At 47.6% G+C, this 17,027-nt stretch overlaps 1 protein-coding gene across 2 annotated transcripts in view; it reads left to right on the top strand.

Moving 5' to 3' along the window:
* Ptprg (protein tyrosine phosphatase receptor type G) overlaps window positions 1-17,027 on the top strand; it is a 703,035-nt gene that overhangs the window by 418,638 nt on the left and 267,370 nt on the right. The window lies entirely within an intron of this gene.

Below are 17,027 nucleotides of genomic sequence, written 5' to 3'. Positions count from 1 at the left end.
TAAATGTTTCTCAATTTGTGTCCTGTTTTGATAGTCTGATAAATATTTCAGACCCTCTTCATAATGAAAATACATGTATTTCAGATTTATGTGTGATTTATGAAGTGTTAGGTATAGTACCTAGCTCCTCAGGCCTGCTTATGAACCCTCTAGGAATACTTGACACTTCTGTGAGAACTTGTGTAAGTTGGAAAAGGTATTAATATCTCTTTTGTGGAGACTCTTTTGAGGATAAATGGGACGATGCATTCAATGCCTGCTTTTCCTACTGTATTCTCACAGCACAGACCGCTTTAGATCCCGGAATATGGGAAGTTTCCACCCCAGCGGTGTGAACCGTTCCGCTGGCTTCTCTTGAAATCTGTTCCTTTCCAGTATTTCCTCTGTGTGGGGGTCCTGCAAAGCCCTCCCAAGGCCTCCTTCCTACCAGACACTCCCTACTGCCGTCACAAGGTCCTGCCTGGGACACTGTACGTTATTACTTTTCTGGAATAGAAATTTAATTTGTCATAGAATTTAGGGAAACAGTTACATTTCACCAGTTTGTTGCAAATGGTATTTTAAAGGTTCTAGACAATATGTTAGAAAAAAAGATGTAGATAGAGTAAGTCTGGGATGATCCTGGGCATGGGAGCTTCTCATGTTGCCGTGAATGAGTTCTTACTCAACCTTCCCGTGAGCCCCTTCCTTTCCCATTTTCTAGAGATCTCCTAGCCCCACATCTGTGAGGAGTCTTTTTGGAGATTTTATCCAAGTGTGAACAGCATTAAAGAAGCATGTACAAACATGTCTGAGCTACTGGCGGTAGCTTGAGCAGGACAACCCAGGAGGACCTGTTTCTTCAGTTCTTCTTGGGCCGGTTGTGCCGTTCTTCCTGGACAGAGAGCAGGCCCTCCTGGTACTAGGGTTAGTTATCCTGTCAGACAAGGAAACACAAAGTTTCCTTACAGGCAATTCCAAGACACAGTCGGGCAGAGCGGTGTTTTTAGACTGGCCTCGTAGAAGGATTCTCCTTTCCTCTAGAGAAGCATTCTTCAGCCTGTTAGAAGATCAGAAGCAAGAATTGTGGATGAAAACATATACATACATGCACACACTCACATGTATCCTAATGAATGTCCCCTACACTGACAACACTCCCCTGGAGACACCAGAGATAGCTACTCTGAGAAGATGCTTCATATTTTCTCTCATTCGTTTAATTTGCAGTCCCAACATCTTCCCTGTGCACCCTTGTCTGTGGGACTTGCTCTCCTGGTCACATTAATGACATGATTCTGAGTAGGGTTTAGACTTGATGGGCCTCCTGTCCTGTGAATGGAGTGAGTCATTTCTTAGAAGTCCTAGCATTTTTTATACATGGCAAACTTGCCTCCTAGAATCAAACTTACATGGAGTTTGTAAGTGTGGGTTTCCCCTCTGGTTTCTGCCCCGCCCCCCACTTCCCATGGGCCCTGGAAGTTGACGGGGTGTTTTGTGTCCTGCCAGCTTTGCTCTGCCCCCTCTTTGTCCCCAAATTGGCTTGCTGTTCATTTAGCTCATGTTGTTCTGAACAAAAGAACTTTGCTCAAAAGTTTGAAAACTTAATCTGGCTTGGAACAGCATGTCCGTGGAGCAGGAAGGAAGCTTGTGCCTCATCTGCAGTCTGATCTGGTTCTAGATCACTGTGCAGCGAGAGGGACATTTGCTTTTGAGGCCTATGAGTTCTGAAAACTGTTTCCCATTGTTTAAAGAATGTCACTGACTGCTGAGGCTCATAAGCTGTGCCCAGATTTACTGTGTGGTCAACTTGCTGAGGTTTCTTCGCTCTTGAGTGGCATCAGGTAGTAAGCCTGCCTGTATTAACCGGGTTCCTCATGCCCAGCCGGTTCATAACTTGCTGTTATAAATTGTGACATGTTGATGTTCTTAGTGGTATATTTGGAGGTACTTAAATCACAGGGATTAAAGGCAGTTGGATCCAATTTAACTGTAAAATATGCACAGGAAAGTTGCTCACTTCTGTCTCAAATGTGTCTATAAAATTTTGTGATAGCTTGCATTACTAAATCTCATTATTGACACCAGCTCTTCCTGGTGTTCTCTCCAGTGTTGGAACATCACAGAGTCCGCTTACTTCTTTCCATATTGAATGAAAAAAAAAAATGAGGATATGACTGCTCCTAGGTATGGGGTGAGGAGAAGGTTTATTGTAGACAAGAGGGAGAAAACAGCCAGAGGCATCTAGAAGGTCCAGTCTGAACATGGCCAGCAGACTTGGGGAGTGAGAGGAAGTGAGAGAGAGAGGAAAGATGACAGGACAGGGACCAGGAGCCAACAGGCTAGTGGTGAGCCAGGAGGCCCGGAGAAAAAGAGACCAAGAGAGCCTGTGGGTCAAGAGGACACTTAGCGGAAATGGCTGAATTATAGAGGGATCAGAAGCAGAACCCTAGCCCCAGGGAGGGAGAGGTGTGGGGTGGGGGGAGGGTGAGAAGAGCTGGGGGAGTCACAGGTACTGAGTGATACAGGGGGAGTCACAGGTACTGAGTGATGCTGGGGGGAGTCACAGGTACTGAGTGATACAGGGGGAGTCACAGGTACTGAGTGATGCTGGGGGGGTCACAGGTACTGAGTGATGCTGGGGGGAGTCACAGGTACTGAGTGATGCTGGGAGAGCTGGGGGGAGTCACAGGTACTGAGTGATGCTGGGAGGGCTGGGGGAGTCACAGGTACTGAGTGATGCTGGGAGGGCTGGGGGAGTCACAGGTACTGAGTGATGCTGGGGGAGTCACAGGTACTGAGTGATACAGGGGGAGTCACAGGTACTGAGTGATGCTGGGAGGGCTGGGGGAGTCACAGGTACTGAGTGATGCTGGGGGGAGTCACAGGTACTGAGTGATGCTGGGGGGAGTCACAGGTACTGAGTGATACAGGGGGAGTCACAGGTACTGAGTGATGCTGGGGGGAGTCACAGGTACTGAGTGATGCTGGGGGGAGTCACAGGTACTGAGTGATACAGGGGGAGTCACAGGTACTGAGTGATGCTGGGGGGGTCACAGGTACTGAGTGATACAGGGGGAGTCACAGGTACTGAGTGATGCTGGGAGGGCTGGGGGAGTCACAGGTACTGAGTGATGCTGGGGGGAGTCACAGGTACTGAGTGATACAGGGGGAGTCACAGGTACTGAGTGATGCTGGGAGGGCTGGGGGAGTCACAGGTACTGAGTGATGCTGGGAGGGCTGGGGGAGTCACAGGTACTGAGTGATGCTGGGAGGGCTGGGGGAGTCACAGGTACTGAGTGATGCTGGGAGGGCTGGGCAGTCTCCCCTTCGGTATGTTAATAACACTCAGCCATTTGTGCAGGCTTTCTTTGAATTTCCTTGTATTTTAGAAAATTTGATCTGCATCTGGGGTATCATTTTTTGGTTTTTTTAAGACGGGTTTCTCTGTGTAGCTTTGGAGCCTATCCTGGAACTCACTCTGGAGACCAGGCTGGTCTTGACCTCACAGAGATCTGCCTGCCTCTGCTTCCCAAGTGTTGGAATTAACGGCACGTGCCACCACCACCTGGGTGCGGGTATCATTTTTTTTATGTGCCATGTATAAGTGACTCAGTGTTATTGGAATTATTAAGGTCAGAGCCTGGGCCCTGGCAACCCTAATAAGGTGGTCATTTGTCTTCAAAGGCCCAGTTCAGCAAATTTTACTCAATACACTGGGGAGGAGAACGGAGAGGCCCATTGACTGCCTTCTGACATGCGGCCTGTGCTCATGTAGAGGGAATGAAGTGCTGCTGGGCACTAAGCTGTCCTGGTTTCCCTGTGGCCTATTCACCACCACCGTCTGGCATCAGTCTCTGTTGCTAGGCAACTGTGGAAGGTGTAGTAGGATGCCTCAGCTGGTATAGTGCTTGGAACCTGAGTCTGCTCCCTAGGAGCCATGTGAAAAAGCCAGTGTGATGGCCTGCATTTGTAACCCCAGTGCAGGGGAGGCAGAGTCGGGTAAGCCCTGGGGATCTTATCTACCAGCCTAGACTAATCTGTAAGTTCTAAGCCAATGAGAGACCCTGTATCCAAAAACAAGGTGGTTAGTTCCTGAGCAATGACACCTTTGGCTGTCTGGCCTCCCAAGTGTGGGTGTGTATCTGCAGACACACACACACACACACACACCTACAAAGAAATCTCTTTTTGGGAAATAGACTCCCTCTTTGGCCAGCTCTGGTTTGCTGTCTGTCTTCTCCTAGTGCGTAGTTCCTGAGGAAATTCCAGCACGGGGGGAGAGCATTGTTCTGAAAATCTGGTAACCAAAGGGAGTGGAGTGGCCCGCGTGCTTCTTTAGAGCGCCTTTGTTTCTGCCACTGTTGTTACAAGGAGGCAGTGGTGAAGACTGCGCTGAGACAGGTGGAATGGGGCCGTCCCCACTGCTGGGACTCCTGCCAGGCAGCACCAGTCACCGTCTCCGGACAGTGTGGCCATCCTCACTGTTGGCACTGTATGCTACTGGTTTCTAGTTGACTGAAGACAGGATGCTGGTAATGTGCCGGTGTGTGTGACAGCCCTCTGTAATGTCACCAGGGTCACACGTGTGAGCCATCAGAGCAAAACCAGCATGCATCAGTGGAATGGAGCCACCCCTCATCCGAGTGGCATCACCGTGGACACCTCTGAATACGGAGGGCTTGGTTCCTGTGTCGTTTGCAAAAGCAGTGTCCTGGCCTCTGGAGCTGCAACACGACCCTGGGAATTTCAGCGACTCCTTTAGGCTTCCACCCTAAGCCTGAAATTCCAGCATTTGCCCCCTCCGAACCTGGCCCCACTCCCTGAGGGCCATGGCCACAAAACCAGCCTTGTAGATTTTGCTCCTTCCCAGGAGTTCTTTGGGGTTATCTGTGGTTTTTTAGGCACCCACAGTTTAGACCTGTCTCCATTTTCCTGGCTGAAATCCTGGATTTAGTCTCATAGTAGCTGTACTTAAAAACATCCAATCTAATAGTTAACTAAAAAGTCATTATACAATCCAAAGTCAATGATCTTCAAAAACCAGCTGTTTTTCTGTTTTTCTTGTCTTCCCTCCCTCCCTCCCTCCCTCCCTCCCTCCCTCCCTCCCTCCCTCCTCTCTTTCTTTCAAGTAGTTAAACTTAGAAAAGCAAATGGGAGTGTCTGCAATGTCCTGTTGGGGACAGACCCACCCTCAGGTGCCCTGTCTAGCCCTGCAGCAGCTTCCCTGCTAACTGAAGATCCCCTGCCTCACAGATGCTCATGACCCACAGGTAAAGCAGGAAGCCACAGTACCTGCCTTCCAGTTGCTTGTGTGCTGGGCTTGATGCTGAGAGAGCAGTTGCAAAGCTGGCTGTGTCCTTTCAGCTCTAATAGATGGACCCTGAAGCGGGGTGGGGTGGGGTGTGCCAAGAGACAAAGGGTCCTGGAAGAGATAATGATAAAGATAAAAGGGATGAATTTGAGCCTGCTGTTAGCAGAGCTATGCAAAGGTCCTGAGATCCGTGACAGTCTGTAAGGCCAGTGAGTATTTTAGTAGGCAGAGGCGACTTGGCTTACATGAGAGAGTGTAGTTGTCTGTGACAGAATTCAAAATTCTCCAGTGAATGAGACTGCAGTGTGAGAATAGCTTGTTCTTTCTTGGCTCCTGGGCTTCCTGGTGTCAACACTACCACAGTTCTCTTAACAATCACCTTCTCTTACTCTCTTCCTTTCCATATTCTTTCTCTGGCCTGCGGTTGGTCCTGTAACTAACGATTCCTAACTCACAAATAGGAATTGCATCACATCACGTTTCCACTAATAATTTAAGTTGTGAATTCAAAGGGAAACCTCCAGACAGAACCTCTGAGAGCTCCATTAAAGTGGAGGTTCATTGCATGCTTGTTGTCTAAGGTAATTAAAATCGTATTTATTACAATAAGAGATTGCAGGAGTTGTTGATTCAGACTTACTGGTGCTTTATGAGTTGAAGTCTTCAATAAGCTTAAATGATCCAAATTGATTGTCTGTGGCCTTTCCAGCTAGACTCACAGCTGGTTCCTTTCAGCTCTGGTTAGAGCATCTTGGCAAGTTTGGGGAAGCGAAGACATTCGTCTCAATCCATCCCATGTACACATTACCGTGTGGTACAGGGCAGCAATTCCTTATCTCAGACTCTGGAGGCCAGATGTTTTAGAATCTCCCATCTTTTTTGGAAAGGTTCGTGTATTCATGTGTTCGTGTGTGTGTGTGTGTGTGTGTGTGTGTGTGTGTGTGTGTGTACACGTGTACTTGTGTTTGCACATGTGCTCACATCACAGAAGCTGCCCCTAAGTAGAATGCTCCTACTGAATGGAAATATACATTCTATAAATAGCTTCGTGCCTCCTCACATCAGGTTTCATCACCAAGTAAATTTCTGCAAAACATAAATAGCAACAAGATTCCTTTGGGTCTCCCAGAGACGTCTAAGCCCATTCTGTGGTTCTTGTGCCCCGTGTACAGCTCCAGCGTCTTATTGCAGCCCTGACCCAGCATGTTGACCATCTTTCTGTGTTTTGGTTCTTCTGATCCCTTTCTTCCACAATGCTGTGAACATTCTTGGTCAAGATGAAGGAGTGTCTAGGGAACAAGAAGTGGCCAGTCTGTGCTGACTTCATTGGGTGTCCACTTCCCCCGTATTCCGCTTGGGTCTCTTATCTGTCATCCCCAAGCTGTGCTCCAGGAAGGACCTGTCTGCCCACAGCCTGCTGCCCACACAGAGGCAAAGCAGCGACTTTCCCTTGATGAAACACATCTTGCCTATGCCTGGGAGTCCTTCTGTCACTGTCTAGCTAGACGGTGTTGCCGTGACCCTTGGGTTCTGGCTCACGAGATTCATACCTACTTTCCTTCTAAGTCAGAGCAACGCTGACCCATGACATCACCCTCTCCACCCACTGCATGCATGGCAGCATCCTCACAGCTCATTTATGGGTCAGAGCATCTGGACATCTTGGCCCACTTTGATCTCTGACCTTCACAGCTTGATAGATTATGGTTTTAATGTTCGGGCCACTCTTCTGCATTCCTCTGCATGCTTTCCTAAAGATTTATGTCATATGCTGGTGTATTCAGGGATTTGAAGCATCTTCCACTTTAAAAGTAAAACTTCTCATATATATATATATATATATATATATATATATATATATATATATATGTATGTATGTATGTATGAAAATGCCACAGTTAAGCCCATTACTTTATACAGCTTAACAATAAATAACACAAAGAGAAATCTGTTCAGTTTTATTTAGCATAACATAATATCTTTTTAAAATTTGGTGTGTGTGTGTGTGTGTGTGTGTGTGTGTGTGTGTGTGTGTGTTTAGAGTATATGGAGAAGCCAGAAGGCAATTTGTAGGAGTTGGTTTTCTCCTCCCACTGTGTAGTTTTCATCTTAGGTTGTCAGGCTTGCCCAGGACGAGTGCCTGTACCCATGGAGCCACCTCACTGGCCCCTAACACAATAAGCTTATCTGAAGGCGCAGCTTATATGAGGATTACCCTCTCCTTTATCTGTGTGGCAGATTTACTTTCCTTTTGAAAATGGAAGTTTAGATGTTTCCCCTCTTCTGATTGGCTTCTTCAAATGGGATCCTGTTCAGATATCTTCAGAGGACACAGGGGTGTTTTGACATTTCTGTTATCTTGAAAATTATACTGGACTCTTGCCTTATTCAAAACTGGTAATTAAGGTCTTTATAACTCGATAGCATCTTCATTGGTCACCAGAGAGAACTTCCCTTAGAGGAGACTGAGACATGTTCTCTTACTTTTTCTTTTCATTGTTTTATACACAACGGAGCAAACTTTCTTCAGAGTCCTTTATCATGCTTGCCATCTGTGGCCAGCCTCTGTATGGGAAGTTGAGGGTCCTGGAGCTGGTTCTGTGCTCTCCTGGTGTCTGTTAGTTATTTGCGCAGAAGTGACTTCTGTCAAATGCCCATGCATTTCCCTGAAACTTAGAAGCTGACTTCGTTGCAATAAAGACTTTATTTTAAAATCTAGTGTTCACTGGGCTGGGCTTTCCTTTGCATGTCTTCCGCAGGAGTGTGCTCAGTGGGTAAGTTAATGTCGGGTTGTTACAAAGCCCAGAGCAGGCTTTGTGAGGGAAAACACTGTTGTCACTGCAGCAGCAGCCTTCCTTAGCTGCATGGATTGTGTGCCCGGCACCTGGGGCATGCTGGGAGCTTACTCATCCTGAGCCTGAGAACCACGGCGATGACACACCTTGAAAAACAGACCTGCTCCGATTGGAGTCATAGTCCAAGCAGCAGCGTGGAGAAGACTGGGAATGGGATTGGGTGGTGGGTATTACACGTCATGTTGTGGACACAGTGTAATGAACAGTAGGTGTGCTAAGAAATTTCCAGGTGTTTCTTGATTTGATTCCATCTGGAGCTGGAGGGAGGGTTAGGTCCACACCCATCTTAATCCCAGAATGTCTGAACTCATGCACCAGTGAGAAGTTTGGTTTGCAGAGACCCATGTTTATGTTCTCTGTCACTAGTTCTCACCTTCCTAATGCTGCGATCCTTCAATACAGCTCCTCATGTTGTGGTGACCCCCACACCATAAAATAATTTTGTTGCTACTTCATAACTGTAATTTTGCTACTGTTAGGAATTGTAGCATAAATGTCTGAGATGCAGGATATCTGATATGCAATACGTGCTATGCAACCCCTGCTTGGCCCACAGGTTGAGAACTGTTGTTTTCGTGTCTGGGCTCTGTAGTCTGTGAAGTGGAGGCCATGCCTGTTTGGGTTTGATTAGTGATTTCATTGCTTTTCTTTCTTTGACATTGCTTTGGGCAGTTTTAAAAAACATCCAGGAAGTCATGTTAGAATCTTAATACTGCTTATTGTGTGACAGGAAGGAGAAGAGTGGAGGGGGTTTACTGCTCCTAAGGGGCTGAGCTGGGCAGGTGGTGTAGACAGACGGGATTCTGTGGGGAGTGCTGCGGTGGGGACAGGTGGTGTAGACAGACAGGGGGTTCTGTGGGGAGTGCTGCAGTGGGGACAGGTGGTGTAGACAGGATTCTGTGGGGAGTGCTGCAGTGGGGACAGGTGGTGTAGACAGGGGATTCTGTGGGGAGTGCTGCAGTGCGGACAGGTGGTGTAGACAGACAGGGATTCTGTGGGGAGTGCTGCAGTGGGGACAGGTGGTGTAGACAGGGGATTCTGTGGGGAGTGCTGCAGTGAGGACAGGTGGTGTAGACAGGGATTCTGTGGGGAGTGCTGCAGTGGGGACAGGTGGTGTAGACAGGATTCTGTGGGGAGTGCTGCAGTGAGGACAGGTGGTGTAGACAGACAGGGATTCTGTGGGGAGTGCTGCGGTGGGGACAGGTGGTGTAGACAGACAGGGGATTCTGTGGGGAGTGCTGCAGTGGGAACAGGTGGTGTAGACAGGATTCTGTGGGGAGTGCTGCGGTGGGGACAGGTGGTGTAGACAGACAGGGGGTTCTGTGGGGAGTGTTGCAGTGGGGACAGGTGGTGTAGACAGGATTCTGTGGGGAGTGCTGCAGTGGGGACAGGTGGTGTAGACAGGGGGGATTCTGTGGGGAGTGCTGCAGTGGGGACAGGTGGTGTAGACAGGATTCTGTGGGGAGTGCTGCAGTGGGGACAGGTGGTGTAGACAGACAGGGGATTCTGTGGGGAGTGCTGCAGTGGGGACAGGTGGTGTAGACAGGGGGGATTCTGTGGGGAGTGCTGCAGTGAGGACAGGTGGTGTAGACAGACAGGGATTCTGTGGGGAGTGCTGCAGTGGGGACAGGTGGTGTAGACAGACAGGGATTCTGTGGGGAGTGCTGCAGTGGGGACAGGTGGTGTAGACAGACAGGGATTCTGTGGGGAGTGCTGCAGTGGGGACAGGTGGTGTAGACAGACAGGGATTCTGTGGGGAGTGCTGCAGTGGGGACAGGTGGTGTAGACAGGGGATTCTGTGGGGAGTGCTGCAGTGGGAACAGGTGGTGTAGACAGGATTCTGTGGGGAGTGCTGCAGTGGGAACAGGTGGTGTAGACAGACAGGGGGTTCTGTGGGGAGTGCTGCAGTGGGGACGGGTGGTGTAGACAGGATTCTGTGGGGAGTGCTGCAGTGGGGACAGGTGGTGTAGACAGACAGGGGGTTCTGTGGGGAGTGCTGCAGTGGGGACGGGTGGTGTAGACAGACAGGGATTCTGTGGGGAGTGCTGCAGTGAGGACAGGTGGTGTAGACAGACAGGGGATTCTGTGGGGAGTGCTGCAGTGGGGACGGGTGGTGTAGACAGGATTCTGTGGACAATCTGCAGTTACCACGCCTGACCACTTCAACCACTTAGGACAAATGTCACGTGAACTGTGTGCGTTGCTGTTCTGATTTTTAGTCTACATTAAAAGAGATAAAGAGAAGTAGGTGATTTGATCTAAATTGAAGTTTGTTTTATGCAGATTATTTTATTGTTATTTATTACAAAAGCTATCACAATTTCATTGATTTTAATAAAATGTTAGTAGTTACCTTAATATTATCCAACATAAACCCACTGTAGAAAGGTGAGAGTTGCGCTCTGTTTTTAATAGTGAGTTTTTGAAACTCAGTTTACCTTTTCGACCTTATTCTTGGTCGGGGGCACTTGGCCACAGCGTGTGGACAGAGGTCTGAGGGCAGCTTGATGGAGTCAGTTTGCTCTTTGTGGGTCCTGGGCCCCACATCAGGCCATCAAGCTTGGCGGTGATGTTCCATTCCCACTGAACCTCCTCACTGGTTCCTGTTTACATACCACAACAGCACACTTCTTCGGGACAAGCCGCTTCTGTATTCCACGTGCCCACTAGCCACACGCACATTAAGACCCCTAAGTGGAAATGTAGATTTCCAGGTTCTAGGCCACAGTGGTGGAATTAGGTAGTGAGTCATCCAGAAACCAGTGGAGGTCATTCAAGAGTTTTATATTTTGTCATTTTTCTCTTCTAAGAAGAACAAAAAAGGTCAAAGTACATAAAGTAGCAGAGGCTGTAGGATGAACAAGTTGAAAGGTCTAATCCACAATCCAGCTATTATAGGGCATAGAAGGGTGTCTCTGAACGAATGCCCTGCGGCTGCTGTAACCACCAGGGACAAATGCAGGTATCTGTTGGTGTATTGGATAACTTAATTTGTTTCTCTGTAGTAACCATTTAGCTTTGTCTCAGATCTCATGTACACACTTTAACTCTACACAATGAACTATGTTAAAATACCAGTAGATATTTATAGTTCTTCTATTTCGTTCTGGGGTGTGTTGTCTTTATTACAGACTTCAACTGCAGGCATGACAGAACTGATTTCTTCAAAAGCTTTCTGGTTTTTCTCTTCTTTTTTTCTTTCATAATGTTTAGTCCCAGAGCTTTGAGCCTTGTTCTTTTCAGAATCCTTTTCCAACCTGAAAAACTCAAATAAAGCTGGCCGGGGAGACCTTTGTGCTCTGCTGTGGAGGCCTCTGGCAGCCTGATCACATGTATTGTGAGTTCAAGTCCGGAGGATTTACTGGCGTGCCGCTCACACCCCTACACCCACTTTTATTGTGCCCTGTCAAAACTTGAGCAGAAAGGCTTCAAGCCATCTTAAATCTAAAGCCTTTAGCTGGTTCTTTAGTGTCACTGCCCCTGGGAAGGGACAGGCAGAAAGATTTATAGGGAATAGAAAGAAGTCAAGTTTGAAAGAAAGTCTATTTCCTCTAACTCCACTCAGTCCCTGGCACGGAAATCCATCGCAGCCCTGAATGGAACAGGGAGGACATTCTGCAGGCTCCCAACCTGGATTGTATGCCTGGCACTGGGTGCAGTGCAGACTGTGTTCTGGAAACATTTACGGGGATATATGGCAAATTCAGCAAAACTGAACTGTATGTAAAAAAGAAATTTCCTCGCCGGAATGTGTGATGATGTCTTAAGAGATAGGGTTTAAAACTCGGGTTAATATGTGGAGATGACCCTGAATCCCAGCGCTTACCATTTGATATTCCCGACTGTCTCATTAAAGCCCTACAGCGCTACTGGAGAACAGCGTCTGGACATTTCCTAGTTCTCGGTCAGTGTTTAGCATTCCAAGATCACCGGTGGCTTGGAATAAACAAGGTTTCCAGCCCTCAGCCACCCCGGGCATGCTTTTTCCACTGTGTTTGCCTCTGTTACTTAGTTTCTTTGTTCCACTTTGCCCCATGCATAAGCATAGCATACCATAACAGTGTGTGAATCATGTGATGTTCCCTGGACCGCTGTCTTAAACGTTTTATGAAAAGTGAGCTTTAGTCTGGTATATTTACAAAACTCTGCAAAATGTCTCCTTCTGTTAATAGCTTAATGAGCAGCAAATGTGTGGGACATCTAAACTAGTCCAGCTCAGAAACCTGCTTGGTTTTCCTTGAACCATTTAACTGAGGACCTACCAAATGCGTTTGCCCCTAGGATCCTGAGTATTTTCATGTCCTATGGTGTAGGGGTGAAAACCTTTTGGGGAAATGGTTCCTGGCCTTCAGAAGGGAGCCTCCCTGTCTCTGTGTGGAAGGCTTGAGTGGATAGATGCCTTGCATCCCTCTCCTGTTCTTAACTGTCGGGGGCAGTGGTTCATTTGGAAGCTGCATCCATCTCTTTAGCGTCCCAGTCTTGGGAATTTGACTTCACTGGGTGCTGAGGTCCTAAGACTGGAGTGTGCCTAGAATAACTGTGGCACAGCTTCCAGTCTAGCACACCAGGAGGAGGGTAAGGAAGGGCAGGGCAGGGGACACAGGCGCCATCCCAAGGCCTGGTGGCACAGGTGAGATGTGAAGCTGCAGGTAAGTTCTCCTCAGCGAGGCAGCCGCGCTACTGGATGCCAGATTAGAAGGAGTTCCTGGCTGCACTGGAAAGGAGGAGCGCAGGGTTCTGTGAAGAGATGAGGTTTTACTTCCAGACGTGACTGCTTGGAGCAGAGAGAGGTAGGGTATTGAGAACAGCAGTTCTGGCTGTATTGAGAACACATCCACCCACCTCAGGGAGACAGTATCAGTGCTCACTTGGATGATAAAGTTTGTATTTCTTGACTTTTTTTTTTAAATAGGAACAATTTGAGGAGAAAATCATGAATAACTATCCAATATAGCCATCAGGTCTTTTAAGGGGGAAAAAACCTTTAAAATGTCTGATGATAAAGTATTCACATTCTGGTTTCATTCCATGGTAAATGTTATATGCCGAAGAGCAGCAGAGCTCAGAGAAGTGGCTATTAAACCTAGTATTAATAAAAGAAGTCCCCTTCTCAGGGGGATTTGAGTTGATAGATGTGGACTGTGTGGCCCTGGCTTATTCTGAAGCGTGTTTTCAAGGTAGGCAGCACCTAATTTAGGGTGAGTTGATTTAAACCTTTTAGTCCAGGAGGGTGTGAAAATGATAGGCATTTAGCATAAAGCAAGCTACAAGTCTAAGTCTGGCCCTTGGGCAGCTCCTGATGTGCATCCAGTCTTCCTGGATGGACCACAGCATCCAGGCCATGCAAACAGCCCCTGCTCTGCACTTGGGAAGTCGGGTGGGGAAGCAGAATGTTTGGCCTCTTAGATGTAGCAAATGCCTGTTCCACCTACAGTGCCATCTTGGAACAAAACACCAACTAAGGAACAACTTGAATTCGCATCATTATTGCTTGCCTTCAATCCGTCTGTTTCTTTTTTTTTTAAGATTTATTTTTATTCTTTTCCTTTTGTATGAGCAGGTGTGCATATATATGTGCACATATTTATGGTTACATATGAATGCTGGAGATCAACCTTTTTCTGTTTTTGAGACAGTCTTACTATGTAGCTCAGACTTGTGTGGAATTCACTAAGTAGACCAAGCTCATAGAGATCCTCCTGCCTCTGTCACCCAAGTGCTAGATTAAAGGTATACATCAACACTCCTAGCAAACACGTTTGTTTTTTGAAACAAGGTTTCCTGCTTGGACTGGCTTGCCCATTGCTCTGGGTTGCCTGGCTGTTTCTGCTCCGGTGTGCTGGAATTCTGAGGTGAGCCACCTCTGCTGGCCTTTCCCTTAGGTTCTGGGCCGGACCCAGGCTCTTGATGAGTCTGCAGAAGCCTTTTCCTGACTGAACTGCCTTCCCTTTCCACAAAGGCCTTGTTTTAAACCCTGGAACTGCACCACATTTCTCCTTTGCTTTAAAACTTCCTATTAGTTTCCAGCTACATCTTAAATAAATCCAAAAATCCTCCCTTACTTTCCAGATCCTGTTTGATCCGACTCCTCTTCCCCTCTGCCCTCCAGAGTGTCTCTTCACTCTGCTTTCGCTGTTATTTTTCTGATTCCAAAGCACTCTCTGCCTGCTGTGTTGCTCCTTCCTGGCCCGACCCCCACCCCCACTCACACCCACACCCCCACCCGCACCCACACCCACACCCACACCCGCACCCCCACCCCCACCCCCCACTCGCACCCCCAACCCCCACCCGCACCCACACCCGCACCCGCACCCCCACTGTACCCCCACTGTACCCCCACCCCCACTGTCCCCGCACCCCCACTGTACCCCCACCCGCACCCCCACCCCCACTGTACCCCCACCCCCACCCCCACTGTGCCCGCACCCCCACCCGCACGCCGCCGACAGCACAGCCTCGTCTGCCCTCTCCTCTCTCAGGCCTGTCACTTTCCTTGCTGTTCCATGCTTTCATTTTCTCCGCAGTGCCCATCACTTTCTGAAATTACTTATTGATTTGTTTACTTGTTTATTAACTCCCCCCACTGTCTGCACGGCTGCATGTATGCTTTGGGGCGCAAGGGGTCTGTCTGTTTTGCTGAATCTTGGCACCAGCTAAGGAATACAATCCCATAGCAGGATGGGCAGTAGTACGTGCTAAGAAAATGACATTTCCTTAATGTAGCCTCTTCTTGTGGGCGCACTGGTTTGCAAACCAAAACACTAATTTCTGAGAATGGAAACTTTTAATTTATTCATTTAAAAGATGTTTGAAGAAGCAAATCTTCCCTCAATGCTTCTTTATATGAAGGATGAGAAACCCTCAAATGAATGAGTTATTCTCATGTAAACACATTCATCTGCTTGCCTCCTGCTTCGAGGTTGGGGGTTGGTCCTGCAGCCCAGGAAATGCTCTTTTTGAGGCCCGTTCTTCCAGAGGATGGCTCTTCTATTAACAGCCATCACATCTATGCATCAAGACAGATTGTTCCAATTAGTCAGTGAGGTTCAGATTCATGAGAGCTGTTAATATGTACATGAGCAATTACTGTTGTAGAATTACAGTGTGTGCCTGTGGGACTTGTAGATTGAGATTAGCAGTTTCTGTAGACGCTAAGGCAGAAGCCATGAAAATGGCACACTGCTTTTCCTGGAAGATACCCTCACTGGAAGGGCTAGGAGGCTACAGCTCCCTGTGCTTAGCTCCACCCCGTGTGCTCCCAGGCCATACCTTCCTACAGATTCACTTCGAACCAGGCCCCTTGGACGTGTAAATCATCAAAACCCACAATCCGTGTAAGCTTTCAGCTTGTGAAAACTAAGAGAAGTGAAGTCGCTAGTCCTCATGATTTACAGCAAAAGGAAGCAGGCGTTGTTACCTTGTAAACCGAACCTGATCTGACTGTGGAGGGCTTGTGTTGGTTGGCAAAGGCAGGAGCATTGGAATTTGAGGCATGCCAACTTGAGGCAAGCTGAACTCATCTGAGAGGAGGGCATTCCTGCTGACTGCTGTCGGTGATGAACTGTGATGTGGACATGTAAGAGCAGTAGACCCTTTCTCCCCAAGTTGCTTCTGGGTCTGGCATTCATCACAACAATAGTAATCCTAACTAAGACACCTGCCTCAAAAAGAAAAAGAAGAAAGTAGGAAAGAAAAACCCTAAAATCGGGGTGTCTTATTCACTCTTCCTGCTGCTGTGATACAGGGTCCTGACAGAATCAGGTCAGGAGAGAAATGGTTTATCTCGGTTCACGATTCCTAAGTGCAGTTCATCATCACAGGGAGGTCACGCTGGCAGCAGTCAAAAAGATGATCAGAAAGCAGCGGGCGGGGAATGCTTGTGCGCAGCTCACTTTCTCCTTCTCATAAGGTCCCAGAACAGGGAATGGTGCCACCCACAGTGAGCAGGTTTTCCCACTTCAATTAACGTAATCAAGATAAAGTGCCCGGATTCTAGATCTCATCAAGTTGGCATTTGAGATGAACTAAGGCGTTGAGTTAGTGCACCTTTGCTCTGCCCATTTCTCATTACTGATAAATGACGGCAAATACACTGGTGTTTTTTGGTTTCTCCTGTGTCTTTCATGGGAATGCTGTTCCTCTCCACCGCAGTCAGACAATATTTCCAGAGTTACTAGACTCTGACGATAAGAATAAGGGCTGAATTCAAATGATGGAACCCACACTGCTTTCTTTCTAGTAGGCCAGTCCCTGAATAGTTTAAGGTCACCAAGTCAATCTCAGAAGTATCAGAACTTTTACCATTGGTGGAGAGATATCTATGCCTATGATAAACTATTCTAAAAGGAGAAAAACTGAGACTGTAGTTACAGTGTGTTGCAGTTGTTTATGGGATGTCTTAGTGGAACTCACCAGTAGCATTTCTGTGGTATGCAGAGCATAGGTTCATGATGATCAACTGTGTTAGAACACAGTGTGGGCAGTCTAGAATATGACATTTCCCTGGAAAGGAGGGCCCAGATTTGTTATGAGTGAGGATATGGATCAAGGATAGCAAGTGTTAAATCAATAGGCACAATGGTTTTATTTCTGATGGCAAGTGAGCTTGCCTCATTTCTTGAGGGAATTATCAGAATAGACTATGCTGGGCATCTTAACAGATTTGAACAGATTCTCTTAGAACAAAGCAACTTTGTCTTATGCATCTGTGATAACTAATCTTGTTTGTCAGCTTGACACACCTGGAAAGAAAAATGCTCAGTTGAGAAACTCTCCGCTAGAGTGGCCTGTAGATGTGCCAGCAGGGTATTTTCTTGATTGCTAATTGATACAGAAAATTCCAGCCCACTGTGGGCAGTGCCATCCCTAGGCAGGTA

The sequence above is a fragment of the Peromyscus maniculatus genome, chromosome 9, assembly GCF_049852395.1.
Source record: "Peromyscus maniculatus bairdii isolate BWxNUB_F1_BW_parent chromosome 9, HU_Pman_BW_mat_3.1, whole genome shotgun sequence".
In the NCBI taxonomy this organism is placed as follows: Eukaryota; Metazoa; Chordata; class Mammalia; order Rodentia; family Cricetidae; genus Peromyscus; species Peromyscus maniculatus.
This window is presented reverse-complemented; position numbering and strand designations above follow the sequence as displayed.